This window comes from Hyperolius riggenbachi, chromosome 10, assembly GCF_040937935.1.
Source record: "Hyperolius riggenbachi isolate aHypRig1 chromosome 10, aHypRig1.pri, whole genome shotgun sequence".
Taxonomy (NCBI): domain Eukaryota; kingdom Metazoa; phylum Chordata; class Amphibia; order Anura; family Hyperoliidae; genus Hyperolius; species Hyperolius riggenbachi.
Window position 1 is genome coordinate 193,452,398 of NC_090655.1, and position 14,868 is coordinate 193,467,265.

A 14,868-nucleotide genomic window follows, 5' to 3' on the forward strand; every position below is an offset into this window, starting at 1 on the left:
TCCTCTCAGCAGCACAGTCTGCTTCTCTCCTGTATGCCAAAAGTTATCTCTGTCTCCACTCAAGAAGATAAAAAACAGATCACAACACACTGTTCACTCATGTGTCACTGACGTCTGTAGGAGTCAGATTCGGCCAGGCAAGAGAACATACTGTGCATAAAATACACATATCTCTACAGTGCTGTGTGCGTGCCCAGAGATTTGCTTACTATGTCTTTATGCACATTAAAAGTGGCAGGGGAGATGGAGCAGCAACAGCTGGGTGCATGTGGCCGAACTGTGGCATATAAATGATTTTATCATAATCTTCATGTGCAAATTGAGGCTACCAAAATCTCTTCTCAATACTTTCTGCCTGGAGTAGAGGAGACGCTGTATGATGAGTCACACAGCCTGGACTCTGGAGGGGAGGAGACCTGTCTCCTCATTTGCTCCCCTCCCCTTCAGCCACGCCTCCTCTTTAGCCGCGCCTCTCCCCTTTCCTCCGTGAAGTTTCTAAGGCAGCAAAATCTGACAGCTGCACTGAGCAGCTTCAGATTATGACAGGACGCGGCCAAGCAGCTGCGATCTACTCAACAGGCGGTCGCGATCTACCGGTAGATTGGGCATCCATGGCTTAAAGGGACTCCGAGCAGTGTGGAAACTATAGAAAGATGCATATCATTTTAAAGCTCTCTTTCTCCTCTTTCTAATGATATATAAACCGCCACCCTACACCTTTTAGTTTTCGCCATTTTTGTGATCGAAATTGCCGCAGCCGCAATTTCGATCGCGAAAATAGAGAAAACTAGAAGGCGTGGGGCGGCTAATTATGTGTCATCAGAAAGAAGAGAAAGAGAGCTTTAAAATGATATCCATCTTTCCATAGTTACATTGTATTACACAGGGCGACTTTTTCCTACAGTCAGCAGCTCCATTGTGCTGAATAATATCAAAATATCATGTTTCAATAATCCAAGGAGAGCGACCATCCAGAACCTGTACCAGCAGACCTGGGTTACCGAACAGGAATATTTAATTTCCTGTAGGCTCTGGCGGTGGTTGCAAGAGTGCAACCTACCCTTGTGAGTACAATCTATTCTTTTACTTGAACTACATCTATTCAAACAATATTGCACCATTGGGCTCCTGGTCTCTCTCATTGCAGAATCTACTAACAGGCACAAAGTTCAAGTCTGAATAATCGATATTCCTGAAAATATAAGTCCAGCAGCGCCACACTAGTCTGTTCCGCAGAGCTGGATTGCTAAGTGATCATACTGGTTGGGGAAGTTCAGGTAAGCTAGAGCAGTGTTTCTCAACATTTTTGTTGGTATGTACCCCTTTTAAATCCCTTTACTTACCAAGTACCCCCTAGCATAGCAAACATTATCACAAGTACCCCTACACAAATATATATTTAATCATAGTACATGATAATTGGTTCTAAACAATTTGCAAGCATTTACTATTGCTTTTAATTAGCTAAAACACTAATCTGGCTTTGTTTAAATAAGATTTTTCATTTTCTAAAGCTCTAAATTTGTTATTTTTAGTTAAGTATATCAAGCCTGAGTAGCCCCTGGAACCATCAGATGTACCCCCTGGGGTACGCGTACCACACGTTGAGAACCTAGGAGCTAGAGAATCCATTAGAGCACAGTTATTGTAGTCTGTAACAGGAGTATAGACTTGTATAGTGAATGTTTATGCTGCATGATTGCATGGTGGAACCAATAATTATATAATTTTCTGCCAGGTAATACAGCCAAATGATGACTCGTCCTACCAGGGTGGCATCCATCCTTACTGTCACAGCTATGTTAATTTCTCTGAGTTCTTCTGAAACACCAGCTGCATGCTCAGTTATACAAGGTCTTCCAGGTTTAAATGGCAGAGATGGAAGAGATGGAGCTAATGGATTAAAGGGTGATCCAGGTGAGACTTAGGGATCTACTGTATTTATAAAAAGAGTAAATGCTGGACTACCCGACATTTTGTCTTGATTCGTTAAACATTTATTATTTTGGTAGCGATAGATGAGAGCTATAGAATACACAGGCACAATCTTACACGCCACTGTGCAATTTTGGAGGTAGTGCAGGACAGTAATTCAGCATCAGCAATGCACAGACATATTCAGCCTAACCAAGAGTTCTTGTTTATCATTTAAGTGAAGCTAAAATCTGAAGATCTTTATGTCTGTCCTCTCGGCCAGGTTGATAAATTGAATTTTTATTTGCTTTTCTGATTATAGTTTTTTGACATATCCTCAGTTTCTGTGCTTTCATTCTGCTAGCAATTGGCAATAGTACCTGGCTACCTGCACAGCCCTTCACAAGTATGTGAAGGTATCAGCTTCACAGCATTACTATGCTTCAATAAAAATGTAGTGCATCGGGTTCAGAAAGACATACCTAGCCGCAGTAAGGGAAGCCTCAGGATACTTTTGAGTCTTACCTTGGCTTTCTGCAGTCCCCCCTTGCCAACCGTGGACTTCCTGCATATTGGGGCCACACTCCTCCTCTCTGAAAAGCCCAGCCGTGCAGGCACAGTAGCATGGAGCCGTTCATGCACAAGCGGCCGCGTCTTACTGCACATGCACGGCCACAATGATGGCAGAGAAGAGAACGTTATCAACAATCTTTCAGGGGTCCACTCTCAGTGAGGGGGGGGGGCAGGAAAAAGCCGAGGGATGAGACTTTCCCTACTGCAGCTAGGTATCACTTTTTATACCCGAGCTTCGGCATACAGCACAGAATAACCTTATATCAGCTCCTCACCATGGGTTTACTAAGGGCAGGCCTTGTCTCACCAACATGCTCAGCTTTTATGATGTGGTAAATGCACTTATGGGTGCCATTGCTAATGCAATCCACCCAGCTCACACTGCCAGATAGCAATGCAGTCTCCCTGGTAAAAGCTGACCAGAAGCCACACACTGCTACTGCTCTCACTGACCCACACTCTGTCTCAGTTTCTCCATAGAGGTGGCCCGAACCTCCAATTTTCGGTTTACGAACTTCCGCAAAAGTTCAGTTCACGCCAACTTCCGCAAAAGTTTGGTTCGCGCGAACTTCCGCAAAAGTTCGGTTCGCGCGAACTTCCGCAAAAGTTCGGTTCGCGCGAACTTCCGCAAAAGTTCGGTTCGCGTGAACTTCCGCAAAAGTTTGGTTCGCGCGAACTTCCGCAAAAGTTTGGTTCGCGCGAACTTCCGCAAAAGTTTGGTTCGCGCGAACTTCCGCGAACCTCAATAAACTTCAACGAACCGCAATGAACTTCAACGAACCGCAATAAACTTCAACGAACCGCAATAAACTTCAACGAACCGCAATAAACTTCAACGAACCGCAATAAACTTCAATGGGGAGGAGAACTTTAAAAACTAGAAACATTTATGCTGGCCACAAAAGTGATGGAAAAGATGTTTCAAGGTGTCTAACACCTGGAGGAGGGCATGGTTGAGTGGGATAGATGCCAAAAGTCCCGGGGAAAAAATCTGGATTTGACGCCGAGCAGCTTTTTAAAGGCAGAAATCACATTGCATGGGTTTACTAAGGGCAGGCCTTGTCTCACCAACATGCTCAGCTTTTATGATGTGGTAAATGCACTTATGGGTGCCATTGCTAATGCAATCCACCCAGCTCACACTGCCAGATAGCAATGCAGTCTCCCTGGTAAAAGCTGACCAGAAGCCACACACTGCTACTGCTCTCACTGACCCACACTCTGTCTCAGTTTCTCCATAGAGGTGGCCCGAACCTCCAACTTTCGGTTTACGAACTTCCGCAAAAGTTCAGTTCACGCCAACTTCCGCAAAAGTTTGGTTCGCGCGAACTTCCGCAAAAGTTCGGTTCGCGCGAACTTCCGCAAAAGTTTAGTTCGCGCGAACTTCCGCAAAAGTTTGGTTCGCGCGAACTTCCGCAAAAGTTTGGTTCGCGCGAACTTCCGCAAAAGTTTGGCTCGCGCGAACTTCCGCGAACCTCAATAAACTTCAACGAACCGCAATGAACTTCAACGAACCGCAATAAACTTCAACGAACCGCAATAAACTTCAACGAACCGCAATAAACTTCAATGGGGAGGAGAACTTTAAAAACTAGAAACATTTATGCTGGCCACAAAAGTGATGGAAAAGATGTTTCAAGGTGTCTAACACCTGGAGGAGGGCATGGTTGAGTGGGATAGATGCCAAAAGTCCCGGGGAAAAATCTGGATTTGACGCCGAGCAGCTTTTTAAAGGCAGAAATCACATTGCATCTTTTCCGCGCAGACCGCGACCACTGTCTCTCAGGGAAAAGTAAGGGCGGTGGAATCTGTTTTTACATTAACGCCGCGTGGTGCTCCAACATGACCATCCTGCACAAATGCTGCTCTCCAGATGTTGAGCTTCTACTAATCAACTGCAGGCCTCAGTACTCACCCAGGGAGTTCACCTCCTATGTCCTCGCAGGTGTTTACATCCCCCCGGATGCGGACGTCAGAAATGCCCTGCGCATACTCAGTGACACCATCTCGCTGTGGGAGACAACCCTCCCGGACTCCCTCTTTATCATCCTAGGTGATTTCAACAGAGCAAACCTTCGCCAGGAGCTGCCTCGGTACAAACAACACATCACCTGCCCCACCAGGAACCAAAATACCCTGGACCACTGTTATACAGTCCTCAAAGACGCATACAAGGCTAATCGCCGAGCTGCACTTGGTAACTCTGACCACTGCCTAATCCACCTGATCCCCACTTACAGGAGGCACCTTGAAACCTCAAAGCCGACTGTTAGGTCTGTTAAGAAGTGGACAGAAGAGGCTAAGGGACAACTTCAAGCCTGCTTCGACAGCACGGACTGGTCAGCCCTGGAGGCTCCCTGCCTAGACGAGTGGACAGAGAACATCACCGCTTATATCAGCTTCTGTGAGGAGACTTGCATCCCAATGAAGACCGTCAAAATCTTCCCAAACGATAAACCCTGGTTCAACGGTAGGCTGCGGAGACTCAGGAAAATCAAGGAGGAAGCACACAAATCCGGAACCCCACAGGAGTTCAGGGTGGCCAGGAACACCCTGAACCGTGAGCTGAAGGTGGCAAAGAGAGAATACTCTAACAAGCTGAGTCTGAACCTTCAGTCCAACAACCCACGGGACGTCTGGAAAGGCCTCAGAGCAGCCACTAACTTCAAGCCCCCTCCTCAACACATACTTCCTAGCTTTGCGCTAGCTGAAGAGCTCAACAAATTCTATTGCAGGTTTGAGCAACAACCCACCCATCCTGTGGACCTAGCACTCACCTCTTCACCAAGGGAGTCTACTCCCACTTCATCTTCCCATACTGCTAGTGCCCCCCTGGCACTGAGGATAGTCCAGGAGGCCGATGTCCTACGACACCTCCGGAAGCTCAACACCAGGAAAGCTTCAGGCCCGGACGGCATATCTCCAACCTGCCTGAAAACATGCGCAAGCCAACTAGCCCCAATCCTCACCTCCATCTTCAGCAAATCCCTGACGCTAGGCAAGGTTCCCTCCTGCTTCAAAAAATCTGACATCATCCCAGTCCCCAAGAAACCAGGAGCCACTGATCTAAATAACTACAGACCTGTTGCTCTAACTCCAGTCATCATGAAGACCTTCGAAAGACTGGTTCTCACCTACCTGAAGGGACACACAGCCACCTTAATGGATCCCCTGCAATTCGCTTACAGGGCCAACCGGTCCGTGGAGGATGCCATTAATATCAGTCTAGCACACATCATGGCTCATCTGGATAAATCCAACACCTATGCTAGGATCCTGCTCCTGGACTTCAGTTCCGCTTTTAACACCATCTGTCCGAACATTCTGCATGACAACCTGGCACGACTTGGTGTGGACCTCTCTCTTTGCACCTGGATCAAGGACTTCCTCATGAACAGGACACAACTAGTGAGAATCGGCGGCTGCTCCTCTGGAGTCAGAACTACCAACACGGGGGCCCCGCAAGGGTGTGTGCTGTCCCCAATTCTTTTTTCCCTGTACACAAACAGCTGTACATCATCCGCTGATTCTGTCAAGGTCATCAAGTTTGCGGATGATACCACCATCCTAGGTCTCATCGGAGAAGACAGGGAGCTTGCATATCGTAGCGAGATTGATCGGATCCTCAGGTGGTGCACGGACAACAAACTGGTACTAAATACAGCAAAAACGGTGGAACTGATTGTGGACTTCAGAAGGAATGCCCCATCTCCCCGCCCAGTCTACATTGAGGGCACTGAGGTCTCCAGAGTACACAGCGCACGCTTCCTTGGCACCACCATCACTGAGAACTTAAGGTGGGATGTGAACACCTCCGTAACTCAAAAAAAAGCCCAGCAGAGACTGTTCTTCCTGAGGCAGCTGAGGAAGTTTGGAATGTCGCGGGAGCTAATGACTAGCTTCTACACGGCCACCATTGAGTCTGTCCTCTGCTCCTCCATCATTGTCTGGTACTCGGGGGCAAACACAAAAGACAAGCACAAACTTCAGAGGGTAATCAGCACTGCTGAGAAGATCATCGGGTCACCTCTGCCTCCCCTTGACCTCCTCCACACATCCAGAATGAGGTCCAGGGCCAACAGGATTACTGACGACAAATCCCACCCTGGCAGTCGCTTCTTCGACCCCCTGCCCTCAGGCCGCCGCTACAGAACCATCCCCACCAAAACCACCAGGCACAGGAACACCTTTTTCCCCCAGGCAGTTCTCCTACTCAACGAATGAGAGTAAGAGTGCATGCCTGTGGTCCATACGGTTCCACTGTTCCACGTGTTACAATCGTATCACACTACTCTTACACAATGGGGCTGTTCATCCACACTATGTTTTTGTTATGTTTTTGTTATTGTTATTATCAATGCTGTTCTATTGTCGTTGTTAACTTTTGTATTACTACTTTGTATTCCTATATTGTCGCTGTTATATTGTTGCATTCCTATGTAGCTACTACTGATGCTGTCAACACGCACTACCATCCATGTCTGCCATGTGTCCACAAATAATTCCGGGTGCAGCACTTGTTGCACTTGGCGAATAAAGCTGATTCTGATTCTGATTCTGATTCTGATTCTGATTCTGATTCTGATTCTGATTCTGATTCTGATTGCATGCTAAATTGCAGGCCTAAAGTGCTTTAAAACATCTTGCATGTGTATACATCAATCAGGGAGTGTAATTAGAGTACTGCTTCACACTGACACACCAAACTCACTGTGTAACGAACCGCAAACAGCTGTTTGTGTTGTGACGGCTGTGCTGTACTGGTGCGCACCATGGCCAGAGTGCAGGCCGTGGTGGTTTTCAAGCCCATATGGTCGCCGGGCTGTGGTAGCTCAATGATAGAACAACAGTGACTGTCAGGTAAGTATATGCAGTGATGGGTATTATAATGGGCACCTGTCACACACAGACAGGTACCGGACAGGCACAGTGACACTGCATGCACTCACGTAGGTGGGTGAGTGCACAGTGAACAGGTAGGTATATGCAGTGGGTATTACAATGTGCACCTGTCACACACACTGGGCCTGGCAGTGGCACACACAGTAGGAATTAGCAAGGCTGTCTATGCAACACAAGTGTCAGTGGGACACACAGAAAAAAAAAACAGATCACAAGAACAAGATAAGCTCTCAAAAGAGCTGTTGTGGGGTGCTTTTTTTTAGCAATAAGAATCAGCAAGGAGCATGCTAACAAGCCTACAAGAGCCTAACTAAGCCTTCCCTATGAGAAACTGAGAGTCTGCAGCAGCTCTCCCTTCACTAATTACTGCAGGCACACGAGTGAGTGAAAAGCCTGACGTTGCCTGCCTTATATAAGGGGGGGTGGGGTTCCAGGAGGGAGTGTAGCCTAACTGGCTACAATGTGCTTGCTGACTGTGATGTAGAGGGTCAAGTTGACTCTCATGATGCACTATGGGGGAAAACCGAACTTCCGGAAAAGTTTGCGGTTCTCCGCGATCGCGAACCACAGAAGTTCGCCAAGAACCGTTGTCCGGCGACCTGTTCGGGCCATCTCTATTTCTCCATCCTTGAGCTTAAAGTCACCACACTTCTTCTACATACCTTAATGGGTGACATTCATTTCAGATGTCTTCCAGTTCATGATTCCATCTGGCAAAGCACTCTCCTGCTGTTTTGACAGCAGAGACTGCTGCTAGTGGGCTGACTTAACACATAGCTCCACGTTTCCAACCTCCAAGGCCTAATGTTTATGTTGCCTTCTGTGCACTGTAAATAACTCAAAATTCCTATTTGCCTGCTGTCACTTTAAATGCAAATTTCCTGGAAAACCGCAAGGTCTTTTGCACCTTTTTTAATTTTCCTTGTTGTAACTGTTCTACTTACTACACATACACAAATTTGGTGGTTCTAACATGTATAGGTATTTTACTACTAATGTTTTAAAGTCAGGCCATTGACTTTAATGGCATTCATGGAACTGGTTTGCCAAAACTTTGCAGCACCAGTTGAAGTTTGATGACATTTTTGTACAACTGTCAGAATCATCCTCGCTCATCCCTAGTAAGAGGTTACATCAGCAAAAAGGTTATGGTAAGGAATCATTCAGTGCTTTGTTTAGGGATAGCTGATCAATGGCAAACTGTGCCAAAAACCCTGAAAAAACAACAGTTGCACCACTGCTAGTTATATTGATAACAAAAGATATAAATGTAATTTGCGAAACTGGTTCACCAGAAAAAAATTGTGGTATTACCAGTAGTTCGAGGAAATTTTTGCAAGACTGTCAGAGATGTTTTTGCTCATCCCTATGCCTGACTATAGTGCTGCTTTTTGTCTTCAGTAATGTCTGAGACACACACCTGGAACAGGCATGCAGACAGTGGACACAAAGTGCTCGATCTGCGAACTTGTTGTACGTTAACTGCTTCTGGGTGGTGGTGGTGATTTAAATCTACACCCCATTTGCATTCTGATATTCATGCCAGAACGATTTCAATCACTCCTGCCGCTCTGTAGTCACTAAAGCCCACTTGCTCTGTTTTCATGCTGACAGTAGAGCTTCATATCTCAGTCAGGAGCCGATTTAATTGGTCCTTGACCCTGTGATCACTGTTAGCCAATTACAGTGATCACTGCTCAAAATTAGAAAAAAAAAGTTTCTGGTCCTTAAAGTGTACCTGAGATGGTGTTAAAGAAAAATAATGATACACACCTGGGACTTCCTCCAGTCCCCTACAAGCTGATCGCTCCCTTGCCATCAGGGGCGTAACTAGAAATCACTGGCCCCCCCTGCAGATATTTGGATGCCCCCCACTTAGGGTCATTTTGGGGGCAGGAGGGATCACAAAACGAAGGGAAAGCTTAGCCACACATTGTCAGGGAGGGGGGACAGTCCCCCTCCTCCCTCACCTCAGGCTCTCCCTTCAGCGCTCCCTTCAGCATCAATTAGTGGCAGCAGGTGATGGCAGGAGTCCATACCTCCGTCCACCACGGAGATCCAATCACGAAGTGCCTTACGCTACTTCCTGTATAAAGAGGAAGCAGCGGCAAACACAGAGAGGAAGCTCCGGCGGGGGAACGCAGGAAGGTATCTGTACCTGACTGCCGCCTGCAGACACTAATTGATGCTGGAGGGGAGCGCTGAGAGGAGAGCCTGAGGTGAGCGGGGGGGGACTGTCCCCCCTCCCCACCAATGTGTGGCCAAGCTCTCCTCTCATGATGTGATCCCTCCTGCCCCCCAAAATGTCCCTGAGTGGGCCACCCATGGGTGCAGGGGCTGCGTCCCCAATTGTTACGCCCCTGCTTGCCATTCTCCTCCGCCTCCTGGATCGTCTGCAATTGGACCTGGAAAATCCTCCAGTAGGGGGCAGTCGGCACAGGCTGGCTGCGCGCGTTGAGAGCATTCTGTGCATGTGCAATAGTACTGCACAGGTGCAGAATGCTCCCGGCCATGGGAACACGATGGGGGGGGGGGGGGGGCAAGGCTGCCCTGCACATGCACAGTATATGCCCCAAACTGGAGGACTTCTTGGGGCAATCTGTGGAGGATCAAGGTAGTGCAGAAGGATGCTGAGGGAGCAATCAGCCTGGAGTGGGCTGGAGGAAGTCCCAGGTATGTAGGATATTTCTCTTTTACATCATCTCAGGTTTACTGTAATGGTCCAAAGGCCCGAAGGTATGGAAGTGATTAATAATTAATAAAAAAAAAAAAACATTTAAAAGGCATATGATAAGTACAAAAGCCTGAAAACTAGCTTGTGCAAGAGGAAGTCAGCAGTGGTACTATACTGTACATATTCTTCCCTGTTCAAGTTTTCTGTAAGTCCACACATATTGTTCAGTCACCCAAGATTCAGCATAGAGTTATCATAGATTCTCTATGGCAAGCTTAATTTGCCTTCACTCTTGGCAACATTCACTAGACTGATAACTACTGATAACCTGTTTTCTTGAGGTGTGCGTGGAGAACCTGGAGTTCAAGGTGAAAGAGGAAGCCCTGGCCCACCAGGGAAAGTAGGACCAAAAGGTGTTCCTGGAGAAAAGGGAGTTCCAGGTATGGCACACTAGCTATGCACATAAATGTTTGTATACATATATATATATATATATATACATACATATATATATATATATATATATATATATATATATATATATATATATATATATATATATATATATATACATACATACAGGATCTTCAAAAAAATTAGCATATTGTGATAAAGTTCATTATTTTCTGTAATGTACTGATAAACATAGACTTTCATATATTTTAGATTCATTACACACAACTGAAGTAGTTCAAGCCTTTTATTGTTTTAATATTGATGATTTTGGCATACAGCTCATGAAAACTCAAAATTCCTATCTCAAAAAATTAACATATTTCATCCGACCAATAAAAGAAAAGTGTTTGTAAAACAAAAAAAGTCAACCTTCAAATAATTATGTTCAGTTATGCACTCAATACTTGGTTGGGAATCCTTTTGCAGAAATGACTGCTTCAATGCGGCGTGGCATGGAGGCAATCAGCCTGTGGCATTGCTCAGGTGTTATGGAGGCCCTGGATGCTTCGATAGCGGCCTTAAGCTCATCCAGAGTGTTGGGTCTTGCGTCTCTCAACTTTCTCTTCACAATATCCCACAGATTCTCTATGGGGTTCAGGTCAGGAGAGTTGGCAGGCCAATTGAGCACAGTAATGCCATGGTCAGTAAACCATTTACCAGTGGTTTTGGCACTGTGAGCAGGTGCCAGGTCGTGCTGAAAAATGAAATCTTCATCTCCAGCTTTTAAAGCTTTTCAGCAGATGGATCTGTATCCAATGTGTGCTCTTCCCCAAAAGTAGCCAAGTGTACAGGCACAAGGTCCAATGCATCTTTTTAGTTCCACAAATTAGGCCCCGTTCACACTTGCGGTTTTGCAAAAACCGCACCGGATGTCCGGACCGCACCGGAGCCGGATCGGACCTGAACCGTACGGTTCCTGTCCGGATCCGGTCCGGATCCGGTCCGGTTGCATACGGTTTCCGTGCGGTATGAACACGGTTGCGGTCCGGATCCGGATTCTTAAAGAGATAACAACCTGTATAAATACCTGGGGTTCTGGGAGGTCAGCAGAAGCTCTGGGGTCATTGTTGGAGACAGCTGGACGTGTGGAGACCATCCTTGGATACAGAGACAGCAGTTGGGACCATGGATCCAGTCATTTTTTACGCTTATTACCTGGGAATTCTCTCCTTCCTGTTGTTTACCTACTACTATGTGGGGAGAAGGCGTGCTCCTCGCAGGAGATGGTGGGTGCACCCTCTACTAGCCAGGAGGCAGAGGAAGGGAGAGTTCCAGGCCCTCTACCGGGACCTCAGACGACACCCACAGAAGTTCTACAGCTACACTCGGATGTCTATTCCCCTGTAAGTATATAGGCCTAAATACACCAACCCCCACCATTCCTAAACACCCCACCCTCACCCCCACAACACCTCATCCCTGTATACCTAGCTAAACACACCACCCTGACCCCCACACCCCTGTATACCTAGCTATACACTACACCCCCACCCTCCACAACACTCCCAAACCTCTGTAAACACACCTCCCCCATCCTCCACCCAACACCTTGTCCCACAACATACTTTACAGCTTCTTCCTTTACATCTCCTGACAGGTTTGATACCCTTTTGGAGATGGTGAAGGATGACCTTAGGAAGAAGGATACCACGTTCAGGAGAGCAGTCACACCACAAGAACAACTACTCATCACACTGAGGTATGTAAAAACAAATTTTTTTATTGCAAAAACAACCACTTTCCAACATGGAAACATTCTTCCAACATGGAAGACAAAAAAATAACATATCTATGGTATAGCCCGGTCAGTTTTAAGGAACACCAACCACCAACTTTGTGCTGGAAGAGTTGCAGGGCATAGCTGCCCAAGTATCTTTCGGGGACACCAGGCCCTAATAAATTGAAGTGCTTCAAAAACCTAACCACTGGCACAGGACCCTCTGAGCCATGGATGAAGGACACAGGTCAGTGAAAAGGCTAGGCCTCTCACCGACCAGTCAAGGTGTCCTTCATCCATGGCTCCAAGGGTCTTGTGCAAGTGATTAGGAACAAGATCAAAGTGAGGAGCAAGAGGAACCGATGGCAGAGGAGCAGGACTACAGGTAGTGTCTTTTGGGGACAAAAGGCCCTAAATTATTAGTGCTTCAAAAACCTAACCACTGGCACAGGACCCTCTGAGCCATGGATGAAGGACACAGGTCAGTGAAAAGGCTAGGCCTCTCACCGACCAGTGTAGGTGTCCTTCATCCATGGTTTCAAGGGTCTTGTGCAAGTGATTAGGAACAAGAACAAAGTGAGGAGCAAGAGGAACCGATGGCAGAGGAGCAGGACTACAGGTAGTGTCTTTCGGGGACACCAGGCCCTAAATTATTAGTGCTTCTAAAACCTAACCACTGGCACAGGACCCTCTGAGCCATGGATGAAGGACACAGGTCAGTGAAAAGGCTAGGCCTCTCACCGACCAGTGTAGGTGTCCTTCATCCATGGTTTCAAGGGTCTTGTGCAAGTGATTAGGAACAAGAACAAAGTGAGGAGCAAGAGGAACCGATGGCAGAGGAGCAGGACTACAGGTGCAGTGCAACAGGCACAAGGTTGTGACCCAGGTAGTGTCTTTCGGGGACACCAGGCCCTAAAATTGAAGTGCTTTAAAAACCTAACCACTGGCACAGGACCCTCTGAGCCATGGGTGAAGGACACAGGTCAGTGAAAAGGCTAGGCCTCTCACCGACCAGTCAAGGTGTCCTTCATCCATGGTTCAAAGGGTCTTGTGCAAGTGGTTAGGAACAAGAACAAAGTGAGGAGCAAGAGGAACCGATGGCAGAGGTGCATGACTACAGGTGCAGTGCAACAGGCACAAGGTTGTGACCCAGGCAGTGTCTTTCGGGGACACCAGGCCCTAAAATTGAAGTGCTTTAAAAACCTAACCACTGGCACAGGACCCTCTGAGCCATGGGTGAAGGACACAGGTCAGTGAAAAGGCTAGGCCTCTCACCGACCAGTCAAGGTGTCCTTCATCCATGGTTCAAAGGGTCTTGTGCAAGTGGTTAGGAACAAGAACAAAGTGAGGAGCAAGAGGAACCGATGGCAGAGGTGCATGACTACAGGTGCAGTGCAACAGGCACAAGGTTGTGACCCAGGCAGTGTCTTTCGGGGACACCAGGCCCTAAAATTGAAGTGCTTTAAAAACCTAACCACTGGCACAGGACCCTCTGAGCCATGGGTGAAGGACACAGGTCAGTGAAAAGGCTAGGCCTCTCACCGACCAGTGAAGGTGTCCTTCACCCATGGCTCCAAGGGTCTTGTGCAAGTGATTAGGAACAACAAAGTAAGGAACAAGAGGAATCAAAGGCACAGGTGCAGGACTACAGGTGCAGTGCAACAGGCACAAGGTTGTGACCCAGGTAGTGTCTTTCGGGGACACCAGGCCCTAAAGTTCAAGTCCAGCAAAACCAAAAGTTCCCTGACATGGTCATCTGAACACCTCTGAACCTTGGTTGAAGGAGATGGGGCAGGGAAAAGGTTGGGCTAAAAAGCCCTGTGATGGTATCCTTCCTCCGAGGATCGGAGGTATTCAGAGGAGCATGTCCAGGAACAATTTGACTTTTTTTTTCAAATTGTATCGGCACCACTACTAGAAAAGGTGGGAGTTGCTGCCTGGAAATCTGGACTCTCTTGGGTGCTGGTCGTGGATGAGCTGGACCCTGACAGCGGTGGCCCATATTGACTGCCTCTGTAGCCGGTGTACATATGTGATGATTGCCAGGTGGGCACCGCTGTTGGTTGTGGGGGTCTAAAAATTGGTGGTTGCAATAATGGCGTGTCCATGTGCTGTTTAATCACCTCCAGCAAATTGGAATGGCACGCCATCAGGTTTTGGGAAGGCACCTTTTCCAAATATGGTATTAGAGACATCACAGTGTGAAAACACGGATGTGCCTGCAATTTCAGTAGTTCCTTGCTTTGTTGATGCATTTGCTGCATCATGTTCTGCAGCTGGCCCACCGACTGATGATGCTGCGCACGCAGTTGGTCGATTTCTCCTCTGTGCATCTCATGAATCATTTTAAGCTCGTCCCTGTAGTGCCCATGTACAGCGTCGAGCTCACATTGCAGTGAAGTGATGTGGGACTTGTACTGCTCCATGATATGGCCCCTGTCCTCATCTTGCAACTGCCGGGTTATGAGAGTTTGGTGGCTCTGAAGAATCCCGAGAAGTCCGGAGACAGCCCCGGACATCTCGGACTCTGTCTCTCTCCTTGTTGGGGGGAGGGTACCTCGACGCCTCACTGGTGTGGTGGTCCTCACTGGTGGTGTGGCAGCATCTTCCCGTCCTCTGGCCTGTGTCGGGG

General features: G+C 47.4%; 1 protein-coding gene across 1 annotated transcript in view; it reads left to right on the forward strand.

Annotated features, from left to right (window-relative positions):
• Positions 1–1,218: 1,218 nt before the first annotated feature.
• LOC137534120 (pulmonary surfactant-associated protein D-like) overlaps positions 1,219–14,868 on the forward strand; it is a 144,168-nt gene continuing 130,518 nt past the window's right edge. The window contains exon 1 of the mRNA XM_068255493.1: positions 1,219–1,277. The gene's annotated coding sequence lies outside the window, so the exon portion shown is untranslated. The remainder of the gene's footprint in view (positions 1,278–14,868) is intronic.